Source organism: Coenobita brevimanus, chromosome 54 (genome assembly GCF_032717465.1).
Source record: "Coenobita brevimanus isolate Jiangsu-jjx chromosome 54, ASM3271746v2, whole genome shotgun sequence".
NCBI lineage: Eukaryota > Metazoa > Arthropoda > Malacostraca > Decapoda > Coenobitidae > Coenobita > Coenobita brevimanus.
Genome location: NC_137007.1, coordinates 36,530,692 through 36,546,212, shown reverse-complemented (window position 1 = coordinate 36,546,212; position 15,521 = coordinate 36,530,692). Strand labels below are relative to the sequence as shown.

General features: G+C 40.2%; 1 non-coding gene across 1 annotated transcript; it reads right to left on the bottom strand.

Moving 5' to 3' along the window:
* Positions 1–1,199: 1,199 nt before the first annotated feature.
* On the bottom strand, positions 1,200–1,272 carry TRNAR-UCU (transfer RNA arginine (anticodon UCU)). The gene has a single exon. It is a non-coding gene; the product is annotated as a tRNA-Arg (tRNA).
* Positions 1,273–15,521: the final 14,249 nt, after the last annotated feature.

The following is a 15,521-nucleotide window of genomic DNA, read 5'->3' as shown; positions in this document are numbered from 1 at the left end:
AGAAGGAATATTAGAAAAGATTTTAAATATATACAGAGGGATGAAGAATATCTGAGAAAGGAATATGGAGAAATAATAGTAACTAGAAGGAATATTAGAAAAGAAGAGAATGATATACAGAAAGACAGAGGTGACTCGAGAAATGGAGAATAAGATCTACAAAGGTGGGAATACAAGAGGGGTCTACCTGCCTGGGGGAAGGAAAAAGGAAGATGACAAATAACTACAAGGAATATTTAAAAAGAAGAGATGTGGAAAGAGAAAGGAGAGACTTGAGAAGGAAAGATGAAGAAACCAGAAAGAATATTCGAAATGATGAGATGTGGAGAGAGTTGGATAAGATTTGAGAAGAGAATATGGAGACAAATTATTCTAAAACGAAGCGCAGAATAATAACTACTGCACCTGTCTAAATGAAGGGAAGTGGAGGGAGAAGAAAATTTAGCAACTAGAAGGAATATAATACAAAAAAGATGCAGAGAGAGATGTACGGCATGAGACTTGAGAAGGTGGAAATGTAAAAAATCAGTCTTAAAGAGCACAAGCAAAGGGATTCAATATAAAAGAAGGGACGAGGAAGAAAAACAAAACTTACGAACTAGAAGGAAATATGGATAAAAAAAATTATACAGATGGAGATATATGAGACTTGAGCAGGTGAAAAAAAATCTTAAATAGTACTATAAAGGGACCAAATAAATCTATGAATCTGATGAATATTAATTTGGAATACTAAACAAAAGCGGACTACCGATCTCCTTCATTTAACTGCTGAAAGGTGGAGGAAGGGCAACAATGGAAGAGACAGAAGCTATACACACATACTATACTTGCTTTTACTGAGAAGGTACAACAGTTTCAGCTCGGGCAGAAACTGTTGTACTTTCTCAGTAAATTCAGCTTCCTTATGTGAATATACGTCCTCCATTTGAACAAGTCACAGTACTATGTAAAGAAAAAAGTGGAGAAAAAATTCGCCAGAAACAAGCTCAAGGAACGGAGAGCGTCTTACATACCAACGGAGTGAAAGTTCACTAAAAACTAGCTCAAGGAAGGAAGACTGACCTACATGCTCAAGTTGATTCCACCTGTTACAAAGATTTTCCGCATTGACAAGACTCAGTGTCGGCACAAGTTCACCAAACACATTTCTGAAGCCGCACTAGTGTAAATAACGACGTCAAATGTAACTAAACATTCATCCCCAGCGGGATTCGAACCCGCGGCCTCTGGATTAGAAGTCCAGCGCGCTATCCACTGCGCCATGGGGACCTCTATACTGCAGGCCCTCTTCAGACTGTGCCATGGGGACAAAGAGAATGAGTATAAGGACGGTGAAATATTAGTAATGAATTGTTAGCATGTAACTAGAAGATAAATGTGAAAAATAATTATTGAAGGCTAATTAACATGTAAACCGAGGGGCAGATACAACATGCGGGAATTAGAAGCTACCGTAGTGAGTGAGGAGAAATTTCGAAAGATAGTGAGAAATTAGGTTAAAAAATAAAACAGACCGAAGACATGACGGAACTTGCAATCTATATATATATAATTATAAAAAAAGTTGAAAGGAGAAGACGAATGAAGAGATCAAAACAAAGTCATTATAAGCCAAGAGACATGCAGGAGGTGTCGACAGGTGAGTGTAGTGATGGGCGAAGTGTGTGGTATTTGGTTTGGAAGTATGAGAGAGAGAGAGAGAGAGAGAGAGAGAAATACAGTTTGAGGCAGGAATGATGATATATGAGAAAGAATACATAGGGAGATCCAGCGGTCTCTAAAGGGTGGATAGGATAAATGATGAGGTGGAGGGGTACAGTCAGGGACAAAAGTTGGTCTACTATACAACTGCGAACTTCACACAAAGCTCAAATGAATCACTTTCCTCTCTGGCGCACTACACTGAAAATAATAATCTATTGTGTGAGTAGAAAGACATAAAGACCCTCTCATCTAAGGAATATTATATACTTAATACAGGAAATTGGAAACAAAATCATGTAGGATCAGTCTAGAGAGGAAGGCACGTACCGATAAATGGAGATATTACTGGATTTGGAACAGACGATTTTGCATATCTAAGAGAAATCCCAGTAGTTACGGGGTTTAAAATGATCTCATCCAATCCCTTCAATGCAAATGACACAATCATGCAATTTATTCACGCTGACATCGGACGATCTTATTTATTTGAGAGAAACCAAGGCGATCAAGGGGGCATTTTCGTGAGTAGGAGTGTTTTTAGAGTCACTATCATATCGATTATACCAATTACATTTGACACCTTATTACTTCTTTGTATGTTATTTATACCTTTTTACGTCCACAAAGACTGCCAAAGTAACGAGAATATGTTAATGTGCAGTAGGTAGAAATGCATCTATAAAGAATGTGTGCTATACAGCCTCTTAAACTGACAAACAACTGTACAGTATTTCTTTTAGCCTATATGTCTTTCCGGACGGAGAGTAATAGCCAGATTTAACCCTTCCCCATGCTGGATATGTACGAATCAGCAAGGAGTGTCCACTGTGCAACACAATGCATCCGAAAGTCAAAAATTTGTATGACTGTGTTTCTGTACGCAAAAGCCTATATGCCATCACCTTGAACCAAGAGGGAGCGAACATATGATAGCATATGAAAGAACATACTACCAGTACCCATTATAACCCACTGAATCCGATGAATTTTGTTCACTATTCTTGCCATCTTTCGAGAATTGTAACCAGACTGCGAGAGCATCTTGGTGGTGAAAGAGTTATTAGACTCTGAAGGCCTATCAAACCCCATTTAGTTCAAAATTCTCAAGTTGAATAATATCGTTTGGATATAATATGAAAAAGACATCCTTAGGTTGAAAGAGTAAGCCTAATAAGAAACCTCACGGCAGAAGGTTAAGCGAGTGTAAAATACGACGCAGGGGAGAGAGGGCCGTGTAGTGCCCTCCGCGGTAGCTGTGTGGAAGAGGCGCCTGGGGCAGGAGTGTGTCGGCCGCGTGCTGGCTCTCAGTACAGTGCCACCAAGATGCTCTTTTAGAACTACCGTCGCGGGTGCCACTACTGCAACCTCTCTCTCTCTCTCTCTCTCTCTCTACCAAAGCGATGCTTTTTTTTTATAATTACCGTCCTGGGTGTCAATTCTGTTCATTCGGCGTGTTCTTGTGCTATATATCTAGGCCGTATTCTCGTTCTTTTAGGAGAATTGCATAACACACATTGCTATTTACTTTGTATAATACAGTTTAATATCCTTTTGTGAGTTATCAACGCAAACTATGTCAATAACACGAAATGAACATGAAGGCAAAACACACACACACACACACACACACACACACACACACACACACACACAGCGATTTATTTGCATATTTCATTTGAATACGATCATAATATAGCAACCTATGTCGTTACTTAAAGTTTAGTGAGGAAAAATCGCCGAGAAAAAAATGCTACGATGCCTTCTCTGCCAGAAAATGTGTTGCCCTCCGTCCCTTATCTCGATCCTTCTCCTAATCATTATCTTATCTCTTCATCACCTGCTGTTCTTAACGAAGCCCCGTGGTATCTTCTGCTTTATTACTTCGTCCCTGCGTTGTTTCACCGTTTATCTTATTGATTTCCTTTTATTGCTTCATTTTCTTCTGCCTTCTTTGTACTTGATAATTTTTCCAGTCTTAAACATACTTTATTTGTCCTCTGGCTTTTATATTACTTTTTTAAGCCCTTCACTCCTATGATGCAGCTTTCATTTTCATCAGGTCACTACCAGACGACTATTTATTTATTTATTTATTTTTTTTACCTCAAAGAAGAAACTTAGTTGTGATGGGGTTCATGGAGGCTACTGCCATCCCCTCTGGTTCCGGAAAATCTCACCTTAGATGAATAACTTCGTCTGGAAGTAGCAACAATAAACGAAGAACCTCATCCCGATTCAAGGGGCTACAAAGTGGGCAGCAATAACGCCTGATAAATTACTATATTCTATATATATATATATATATATATCTATATATATATATATATATATATATATATATATATATATATATATATATATATATATATATATATATAAAGCCAACAAACAATAACCCTCTCAATACAAGGACGTGATTTTAGTTACATGCTTCCTAACGTCAGACAGTTTTAGTCAGTCGTGGCTTCCCTCTCCTCATACTTACACTTCACCTTTCCCTACTTTCCTCTCCTTCTTAGAATCCCCTTTCCTTATCATCCCTTAATCTCACCTCCCGTTTCATTTTTCCTCCCCTTTCCTTGGCTCACTTTCCTCCACTACCCACTCGTCTTCATCCCTTCCCTACCTCCTCGACTACGGCCCCTCGCTCCTCTTCCCTCTCCCCTACTACGAGTCCTTCCTCTCCCCCTCTAAGCCCCCTCCCTCCTCCCCCTTTTCCCCCTCCTCGCCCCGTCTATCCTCCTCCATCTCCACTTCCACGCCCCCTCCCTCCTCTTCCTTCTCCTCCACACCCCTTCCATTCTCCTCCTCCTCCCCCTACCCCTCCTCACCTCCTTCATCGCCTAATATACGCAAAATGCAAATCACTTAATGCGCACCAAATTTTCTATTACACTAAAGCGCGCGTCTTTTGTCTCTCCCCGACTGGCTTTCAGGGGCGCCGGAAAGAAAATGGTTGGCGAGATGAAAGGGGCGTAAAGAAAATGGAGTGCGAGATGAAAGAGGACGGGAAGCAGGTTGACGCGGGTCCTCACACCTCGCCTACTGTCTCCAGAAACGCCGTCGCCCGCCCCTGGTCTAAAAAGCTTCCTTATTACCGTGTTTAAATGGAGAGTTAATGTGCGTCGTGTGCGCCTGCCTGTGTATACGTCCATGTGTACCGAAAACTGTGTGTGTGTGTGTGTGTGTGTGTGTGTGTGGGTGGGTGGGTGGGCGGGTGGGTGGATGTAATCCTATTTACACGTATGTTTATGTTAGGATGTAGGCATGATCTACTGTAATGTGAAGAAAAGTGCATCTTCGAAATCATTTCATATTAGCAATAAACTGCTTTTCTTAACTAAATATTCACATAAAATGACAAAGAGATACATCCAGTACATATGCTGGGATACAGGACTTACAAATATCGTAAGCAGAAAACAAGACTGTTATATCAAGAGGGAATTCATTTAAAGAAGGGCTCCGACTGCAAAGCCATGACTTGGCACGTCAACGGCATACTTGTTTTTTAAGATGTAGGGTGCAAAGGTTTTATAGTTTATGCAATCTAATATCAGCATTTATTTATACAGTACAATCACTGTAACCATGGATACGAAGAGTCGCAGAAAACGTTTGGTATATGGACTATAGGTACAGTTCGTCTGAAACTGAAATCCAAGATACATGATACGTAATCAATACTCGTTATAGTCGAACTGCAGCTGATTAAATGTCTTACTAAATGCATACCAAAAGAAACGTTCACACATGCACAAGCACACGTATACACACTCCGGCACGCACACGCAGAGAAGCTCCGTTTTCTCTGATGGCTCAACTTGGAACCCCCCCCTTTCTCCCCTCTTTCCTTCCTCCCCCAACCTTCCCCCCTCCCCTTCTCCCTCCTCCTCCTTCGCCTGCACATAGCTTCACTTCACCGACTACATCACCTCACTCCTACATTCGCTTCATCACCTACATTCGCACCTTAACCCAATCCCTCTCATCTATCTTCCCGTCATCTACCTTCTCCCTTCTTTCCCCACCTTTCACTCCTTCACTGTAATATTTTCCATCTCCAACATCACAACCCTCCACCACTTCAACACAGTACCAGTCCAATCACCCTTTCTTTATAAAAACAAAAAATTAACTTACAGTATTCACTTACCCATCCTGGCAAATACTACATTAACTCAACACCAGCATATCTCTCTCATCTACTACTCATCAGTACCCTTTCCTACTCAAATAGAGCTAGCAGTATATATATATATATATATATATATATATATATATATATATATATATATATATATATAAAGAGAACCTCGTATTTTTTACTCGTCAGAATTCACTTCGTTCTTTGTGAACCCTTTTCTTTGTTTTGTAAATATGCTCCATTGTAATATTATGTCAGTCTGATGAGTTATTTCAATCAAGACAATCAACGAGCGTCATTACTTCTGTTCAGTGTTCAGTACAAGTCTCCATTATTTTCTGCGAATTAACTTAATCTTTGCTTGTAATTTCTAGTAATAAACCCATTTTGCTCTAACTTGCTCATAAATTGCCATCTTCCCATCATGAGTGCTGAGTTTAAACAACAGATTAACACTAGAAAATTGTACTAGTCATGAAGAAGTGCTAGGGGAAGAATGTAGTGCTGTATTGATATTTTATTGTTCCACTGAGCTACATGAAATTAGCTAAAAAAAAGACGGAAGCCTGGGACAAGTTAAGGCGAAATTAGTACAGAACTGTGCCAAACTTAAGAATACAAACAATTTTGCAGTTCCTACGACACAAAGAAAAGGGAAGATACTGTATTTGGATCTTTCTTATATTCACGTCTCCTTAGAAATCAAACAGCTATGATCTTCAATTATCCACAAGTTTACAGGCTGGAAACAGGGCACGGATGCTGATGATAATGACTACGATACTGAAGATGATTTTCAGCTTGCCACTTCAGTCACAGAGTGCACACAGTCGCGTCAATTAGTTATTTTCACTATTTCACAAACTGCACATGTTTATTTGTTTCTACACTTATAAAATACTTTTCATATCTATACACTCACCTCTTACCTTTTCACTCATATATCCAACATACTTTTTTTGTTCTTACCGATTACATTATTTTTGTATAGCTTTCTTTCTCATTCATGTTTTCTTGTCCTCTCTTTAATATTAATTATATTTATACACTTCTCCCTCATATGTTCCTTTAATCTCTCTCTCTCTCTCTCTCTCTCTCTCTCTCTCATTCCTCCAAGTTTCCTCTCCTGGCCTCCTCCGGGTGCCCGCCTGAAGGAGTTCCCAGGGTAATAAGCCAACATTACACCTCCCTTCTGTAAACACTGCCCCGGCCTATTGTCCTCAACACTCCCTCAGTCTTGCCTTTCCTTCTTGTCTTCTCGTAGGACTCTCTCTCTCTCTCTCTCTCTCTCTCACACACACACACACACACACACACACACACACACACACACACACACACACACACACACACACAAATTCCTTGTTTTTCCTTGTTTTTTTTTTTCTTCCATGTTTTTCATTTTAGTCATATTTCCTTTTCTTATTCTTCTTGCCGTTCTTCCTTACTCTCTTTCACTTCGTTTTTTCCTTCTTTACCCATTTGATGTCTCTCTTTACACTTCCCTCTTTTTCCAATATACTCTTCTTTTTAGTTTCCTCTTATCTCTGTCCTCTGCCTTGTATTCCGTGTACTGAACATTACATCCTTCACTGATGGGTACACGTCTTCTCCCACATCTACATTGCATACATCGTGTCTATTTTCTTCTTCTCTGTTTACATTTAAAGCCGCTTACCTCTGCTTCCTTGTTACTCCTTTTCTAAGCTTCTCTTTTTGCCTTAGCCTCATCAATTCACAGATTTTCTTTTCCAGGTTATTTTTATGCTAACCATTTTATTTATGTTAGGAAAACCCCCAGTAAGAGGAGAGTTAATGTTCTGTCTAATCCTTCCAATTCCAAAAGTTTCTCGCTTGCTGAGGAAAACTGTCTGGAAATTTCACGAAAGCAATTAAAAACGATATCACCGTCTTGAAAGGATTCTCTTGCCAAATTTAAACTATTATTATGATACCAAGTTGTAAAAATAGCGATGCCGGGAATAAGTTAGAGGGAATCAAAGAATGAAAAAAGATGGAGAAATAGGGGAGAAGGGAGTGAACGTTGCAGGGAGTGAGGGAAAATTGAAGGAGGATGGGATGGAAGGCTGATGATGGTGGCAGTAAAGAGACGAATATTGAAAGGAGAGGTTAGTAAAAAAAAAATATCTATCTATCTATCTATCTATCTATCTATATATCTATCTATCTATCTATCTATCTATATATATATATATATATATATATATATATATATATATATATATATATATACACGAGGATGATAGAGAGAGAGAGAGAGAGAGAGAGAACAAATCGAGACCAACGAAAAAAAAAAAAAAAAAGTCAGGAGATGACGACAGAACTAAGGGCTGCTGAAAGAGGGTATGACTGAGGAAAATGAGGTCAAATGTGCCGGGCCATGGACAATACCAGCCTCGTCCCCCATTACTCACCTGACAATAAATGACTAAATGTTTGTAGTCACGCCGCCTCCTTTCCCACTCACCTATCCCACTGTCCTCCCTCTTACTTCCACAGCACCCTTCCATTGTGTCCTATCTCTCATAATGTGTCCTATCTCATTCCCTCACACTGTTGACTGACTCTCATCTCCTCCCACTATCATTCATCTGCTTTACCTCCAATTTTCACTGTCCTTTCCACTGTGTCCTACCTCTCATTCCCTTCCACTGCCGACTATCTTCCATTTCCTCCCACTGTCCTCTCCGTCCCACTTCAATAAGTCTTTCCACTGTCGATTCACTCCCATCCCCTTGCTCTGTCTACCCTCTCCCTCTGTCTCCCACTGTCATTTACTTCTCTTCCCCACCCACTGCCCACTACCCCTAATCTTCTACCACTGTGACTCTTTATCCCCTTCCACCGTCGACCTTATCCATTCTCTCCAAAGCACCACACACACTTATTCCCCAGTAGGCTCACTGTCCATTCTCTCCCCTTCCTCATTCCCGCCACCTGTGTTCCCATTCTTTCTCACAGTTCTCTGTATCTCATCCTCTTAATACTTTACTGTACTCTCCCACCCATGCTCTCCAGTTGATTACAGTTCCTCTCACTTACTTCTACATATCCTTTCTCAATGTCTGTTATCTTCAGTCTCCAACAGCTTGTGTCTGCCTCTCATCCCTTGTCACCTCCAAGTTCTCCCAGATTTTTCCTCATCGCCCACTACCTCCAGTCCCTTACATTACTGAATCTCTCCATGCCTTACCAACTTTAACCTGTTTGTCCTGGTAAGTCGCAGTGTCATCATATGCAAGTTATATTTTATTTTTCCCACAAACACGGTACTTCTGTGATTACCAACTCCATTCCCACACGCCCCTATCACTCCTAGGTACCGTATTCCATGCCACGAAGATCCCACGGCCTTTCCTTCTCCCCCGTAGGATTCCTTAAATGAGATTAAGTGAGAGATATCGGGTTCCTGTCCTTCATGTCCTTCGCTTGTTCCCCTTCCTTGTCCAACTTTCCTTTAGCTAATTTGTCTCTTCTTCCCCTTTGTCCTTCCCTCCATCCCTCTCCCTGACCATAACCTAACCTAACCTAACGTAATCTTCCTCCTATTCCATTCCTTCATCAATGAATTTCTTCTCATTATTTCTTATTAATTCCTCTTTATTGTTGTTTCCCCTCCCCTGTCTTTTCTGATTTTTTAAAGTATCTTTTATCCTTCCTCAAGATTAACCTTCTATCACACTTTTTTTTCCCTTGTCCTTCCATTAGTAATTGTCCCTTACATTTCCTTTCTTTCTACCTTAAACTTTATTTTCTTTCTAATTTCACTTCATTCCTCCCTGTTATAAGTCTCCTCCACTCCTCCTCCACCTCCTCTTGATCCTCCTTCCTCTCCTTTTGGCCCTCCTTCCCCCAGCCTCCTGGGAAGACTTGCGTGACCCGCCGAACAAAAGGGCGATATTGTAAGATGATGAATAATGTGGGATAATAATTCCTCGCCCCTGACCTGTTTACTCCTCATCTTTCACCCTGACGTCACTCGAAGCCCGTGTTTGTGGTGTCGTCAAAGGCTGCTCAGATGTAGCCTGTCACTCTCTCTTGAGGTGTCTGTGTAGGATATTGCTGTAGGGGCTTCATATTTTTAGGTACACACATGTCACTTTCCGTCGAGGCATTTGTACTGTCGTAGGTGTATCATATTTTTACTCGTACGTATGCCCAATGTCTTAAGGTATGCTGCGTTATTTCTGTAGGTGTTTCATATTTTTTTACGTATACATATGACGCTGTCCATTGGGTTGTCTGTGTATGATATTAATGTAGATGCTTCATATATTACTGTATACCTGTCACTGTCCATTGAGGCTTAATGAGAGGTTATTCGTATAGACATGAGTGAAGTTGCTGCTATTGACAGAGACTTAACGAACTGGTGGTTACCTTTCACAAACCTATTCAGTATTTTGCCATTCAGTAAAAATGACCATCTTGCCATTCAGATGCCACCAACGAATAACAGATCAGATTACCGAGGCATATTCTCCGCAATATTGATTTCAGCTCTTTGAGCAAGTCCAGTCTTTCGTATTTTGCTCTGAGGATTTCTAATTGTAGATCACTGATGTCCTCTGAACCATTATCTTTGAACAGAATTATACGTAAGTGTTCATATGACTTCAAGAGATTGTTTTCCTTATAAATTACTATAACTGAACTCCGAAGTCAGTATATTAACAGAGCCTGTAGTAATTTATTTATACTTATTGCATCTTTTCTGAAGTAGGTAAACCCCAGTTAAACTGAATAAAAATTCCTCTTTTAATAATAATAATTAATAATAATAATAATAATAATAACAATAATAATAGCCGTGTAAAATAATACACCTGCTGCGTGGTCGGTACTGTGTTGTCATATAAACCCACACACCTGGCAGCTGAGCAACACGCATTCACACACACATACACATACACACACACATAAACATTCACACACCACCACCATACAAAAACTCCTACTGGGACAAAGGTAACTGCTGCTCTCTCTCTCTCACCTACCTACCTAGCGCTATCCTTCACCCCTCCCCGTTCACCAACCTTCCACCACTTTTTCCAGCCTATGTACTTACGTCTTCCCTCATCTCCCCTCCCTCCCCCCCATCTCTGCCTTTTCTCCGTGGTGTAGGCCTAAGCGAGGGTGCAATAGGCCAGTGTCACCTTATATCCACCAGGCGGGGTTGCAAAGGCAGTGTAGGCCTAGGCGTCACCCTATACCAACCTACTACCCAATTTATTTCTCTTCTCCCTCGCTTCGTATTTAGTTTTCTCCTTTCCCTGCTTGAGCTCAGAAACATCTTTTCCCGTTTTATTTCTGCCGTCTCGTGACGATTTCACTCAGCTCTTCGAAATGGAGGAGTCAAATACATGCTTCATAAACCCCTCCATTATGAGAGGCCTTTCCTAAGTTGAATAAAAACATCTAGTGAGATATAAATTAAACTTATTATTTCTCGGATTGAAAGGCTAAAGAATAAAGCTGCCAAGCAAAATTATGGAAATATTTTAACTACTGTACTTTATGACGACATCTTTCCAATACCACTATAAAGTGTGTACAGTAAGCAAAATAAGTATCTTCTTGAAATTTAATCCATACATACCGGAAAAGTCTAACCATCCAATACCACATTACTTGGGATAACACTTTCATTCTGATTCACCAGCTGCAAGTAATCTTCAGTTAAAACTGGAAACCTATTGTCCTTTCGCCTTAACTTGACCAGGATTTTCGTCCTTTTGCAGCTTATTTCACTTACTCCAATGACAGAAAAAGACAGTGCAGCCATTCTGCCTTCTTGCCACAGCACTTCTTCCTGACTAGCATCATATTCTCGTATTCATCTGTTATTTAGCTAAGCACTCAAGACAGAAATGGCAATGTTAAGCCAAGTTAGAGTAAAAGCAGTATAGTTATTTCGCTGATTGTACACATCATATTCTGTACATCATATTCTAGTATTAATCTGTTATTTCAGCTGAACACTTAAGATAGGCAGATGGCAATTTTAAGCCAAGTTAGAGTAAAAGAAGTACAGTCATTTCGATGGACGGTACATATCAAATACTATACCGGCACAAATCAAGGCTATACTGTGTTGCAATTCCGTTCTCATTCAGCTGCTTTGATGTAAGTTAACAAAGCAACATCTTTTCTAAATCTCTGGATACGAGTGGTCTTTCTTAAACCAAAATAAAATCATCTGGGGAAAGGAAGCTAAATATAGTATGTCCTTATAATGAAGGCGTTAATAGTCGTATCCCTCAGTTTCCTTTCTCCCTTCGTTGCATCAGCCTCCACTTCTCATTTCCCACTCTCTCTCTTTCTCTCTCTCTCTCTCCCCCCTCATCCCCCATTATCTCACAGCCCTCCTAGGTCCCCTCTCCCTCCCCTTTTTTTCATAATTCTCTCATCTTGCACTTTTCTCCCTCCATCACCTCACTCCCCTCATTTTTTACCCCTTAGATTTTCCCCTCTGACACCATTCACACTCCCTCCCTCCCTCCCTCTCGTTCTTTCTCTCACCCTCCGTTCTTCGTCTCCCCTCTCTCCCTACCCTAGCTTCTCTCTCTCTCTCTCTCTCTCTCTCTCTCTCTCTCTCTCTCTCTCTCTCTCTCTCTCTCTCACCACCAACGCCAGGGTGACGCTGCCCTTCTGAGTGCTACATTGACACAAGCGACGCGCGGACTTGAGTAACTTGTGCGGCCGGAATGGTGACAGTCGGCAAGGGGGAAGAAAGGAGGAAAGGAAGGGAGCAAAGGAGATAAATGAGAGGTAAATAAAGGGGGGAAGGGAGGAAGAGGAAAGGAAGGGAGCGGAGGGGAGAACGAAGAGGTGAGTAAAGGATGGAAGGGAGGAAAGGAAGGGAGTAAAGATGGAGAGAGGATATGTATGTAAAGGCGGGAAGGGAAAGGAAAGGAAGGGAGTAAAGGATAATAAAAGATGGAAGGGAAGCGAGGAGAGGAAGGGAGCAAAGAGATAAAAAAAAGAGGTGAGGGAAAGAGGATAGCGAGGAGGGGAGAGGAGGGGATGGAAGGTGAGGAAGATAAACTGGACACAAAACTGAGAAAAAACAGGAGACGTTAAGAAGAAAAGAGATGATGAAGTAAGGAAAGGAGACGAGTGACAGGTGAGAAACGGAAATGAACGAGAAATGACGAAAGTAGGCACAAAGTGCAGAGGAAGAAAGTGTAAGAGAATGGTAGTGTGAGGAAAGGAGGAGAAGGTGAGATGGGAAAAGGAGAGGAATGAGATGGGAGGCGACAGGTAGTAATGGAGAGAGGAAGAGTACGGGAGGAAAGAAGAGGCAAGGAATGGAAACATAAAATGGAACAGGGTAAGAAAAAAAGGTAAAGGAGTAGTGAAACGGGTGAGGGGAAGAGAGTAAGTTTAATACAGATATTCCTCAAAAGGTAATATTAATACTGGCTCTACTTTGCCATGCTAACCAATGAAATACTCCAACCAAATAATTCTTTAAACCTGCAGAATGTTTATATGTCTGACTCGTAATAAGTATAATACATCACAGGACTGGTGATCTCTGTTCCGAAGGGAGTTTCGCTCTTAGAAATGAGAATATAATTGGTGTTACTTCATGCTGTATTGCAATCTCAACGTTGTTTTGCAGTCACATAATCGCCAAAGCATTAACCTCTTCAGCTTAACAGTTCCCTCCTAGGCTGAAGTTAATCGTCTAGTGGTACGACGCTGAAGGGAACGGTCTCTACCAAGCTCAGTAAAACTGTCTCAGTGTAGCCAGAATACACTTAAACCTTGTAGAGAAGGAGTTAAATGAAAAGAGCCACACAAAACTGTATAGGATGTGCCGGATCCCATTCCATTTCGCCGGCAACCCTACCAGCGGACAGTCATCATCACGTCATACCCTCAAACACATGCAACTAACAATATTTCCACACTAGTTCTTATACGCAGTCCTTAATAACACATAAATCAAGAATACGTTTATTGACACAATATCTATAATTTTTTTTTTCTTAGCTTAAGGGTTATTGCATATACCCTATGAATACAGAGAAAGCATTTACATTTCATCTGATATCTTAATTGTAATACTACACAGCTCCAATGTACATAACAATCAGAAATGTCTCTGCACCTTCATACTACAAGTTTAATCAGTTAACATTAATGTGTCTATGAGTCTAACCCTACATACCTCTTAATTTACACTTGCAATAGTGACAGTAATAATAATAATAATAATAATAATAATAATAATAATCGTCATCCTCATCATCATCATCAATTTTTTTCTCCGGTAGAGAGATGGTCTATTGTCCCAGTGACGCCAGTTTGAATCCCGGCTGAGGCAGAGAACAGTTTAAAGGTTTTGAATTTCATTACAGTAGACTTTACCGATCTACCAAAGACCCGCCGATATATCGTTAAAAACTCTCCGCTAATACTAATACGCCAGTCCAGTATGAGGCAATCCTCGCATGTATTCAATATGGACGGTGGGTGTTAGCGCCTACTTGGTGATATGTGGAGGTGTATGGTACACAGGAAGAATTCTGGACCTCAGGGAACGGACGTTAAGATTATACAGAGTTATACACATAAAAAAAGAATAGTTAAAGTTTATTTCTCATTCCATTTTCGGCAAATATCTAAAATAAAATACACACACACACACACACACACACACACACACACACACACACACACACACACACACACACACACACACACACACACACTCACACACACACACACACACACACACACAAAGCTAAGCCAAGAATATAAAATACAAAATTGAATATACTTAATACAATTCACCCAAATACAGCCATCCAGAATAATTCATAACATAAAGCACGTGGAATATGCATACAAAATCTAGGTGTTCTGATAAAATGCCCCTGTATTTGTTAATCCAATAAACAAATTACTAAGCAGCACAATCACTCCACGCGCCACATCGATAGCATAATAGTCACTTAATGATTTTTAATCTTTTTTTTTTTTTTTGGCGGTGGTCATTGGTGCAGCATTGAGTTATTAACAGTGTTGGTGATGTGGCGCCAGGCCCTGTAATTAAACACACACACACACACACACACACACACACACACACACACACACACACACACACACACACACACACACACACACACACACACAAATTTATTCATATAAATAATTTTTTCCTCCGAATATTAGTTCGGTCATAATCGGATTAATATATTGGAGGCAGGGAAATATATTCGGTATAAACATATTACCGCTGACATTTGCATAAACACCGCTGGTTGCAGGTGACTGTTGCTCTCCTCTTACATAACTCCAAACATGCCGGGTACACAATTAAAAAAGTAACAAGCAAATGAGTAATATTTATATATACATGACTGCACATTATACGAATAAAAAAAAAAGGCATTAAAAAAAACAAAGAAAAAAAGATCTACTCCTATTAAGTGTATTTCTGTGGAGTGGGTACTTCCTATATTCTAAAGCATCATCGATGTCATGTCGGTTGTCTCACTAAAGTATCTCCTACTTGTCAGGGTTAATCAGATCGTTATATTTTACACACAGGTGAAATAATTTTGTGGATATATATATACATATATATATATATATATATATATATATATATATATATATATATATATAT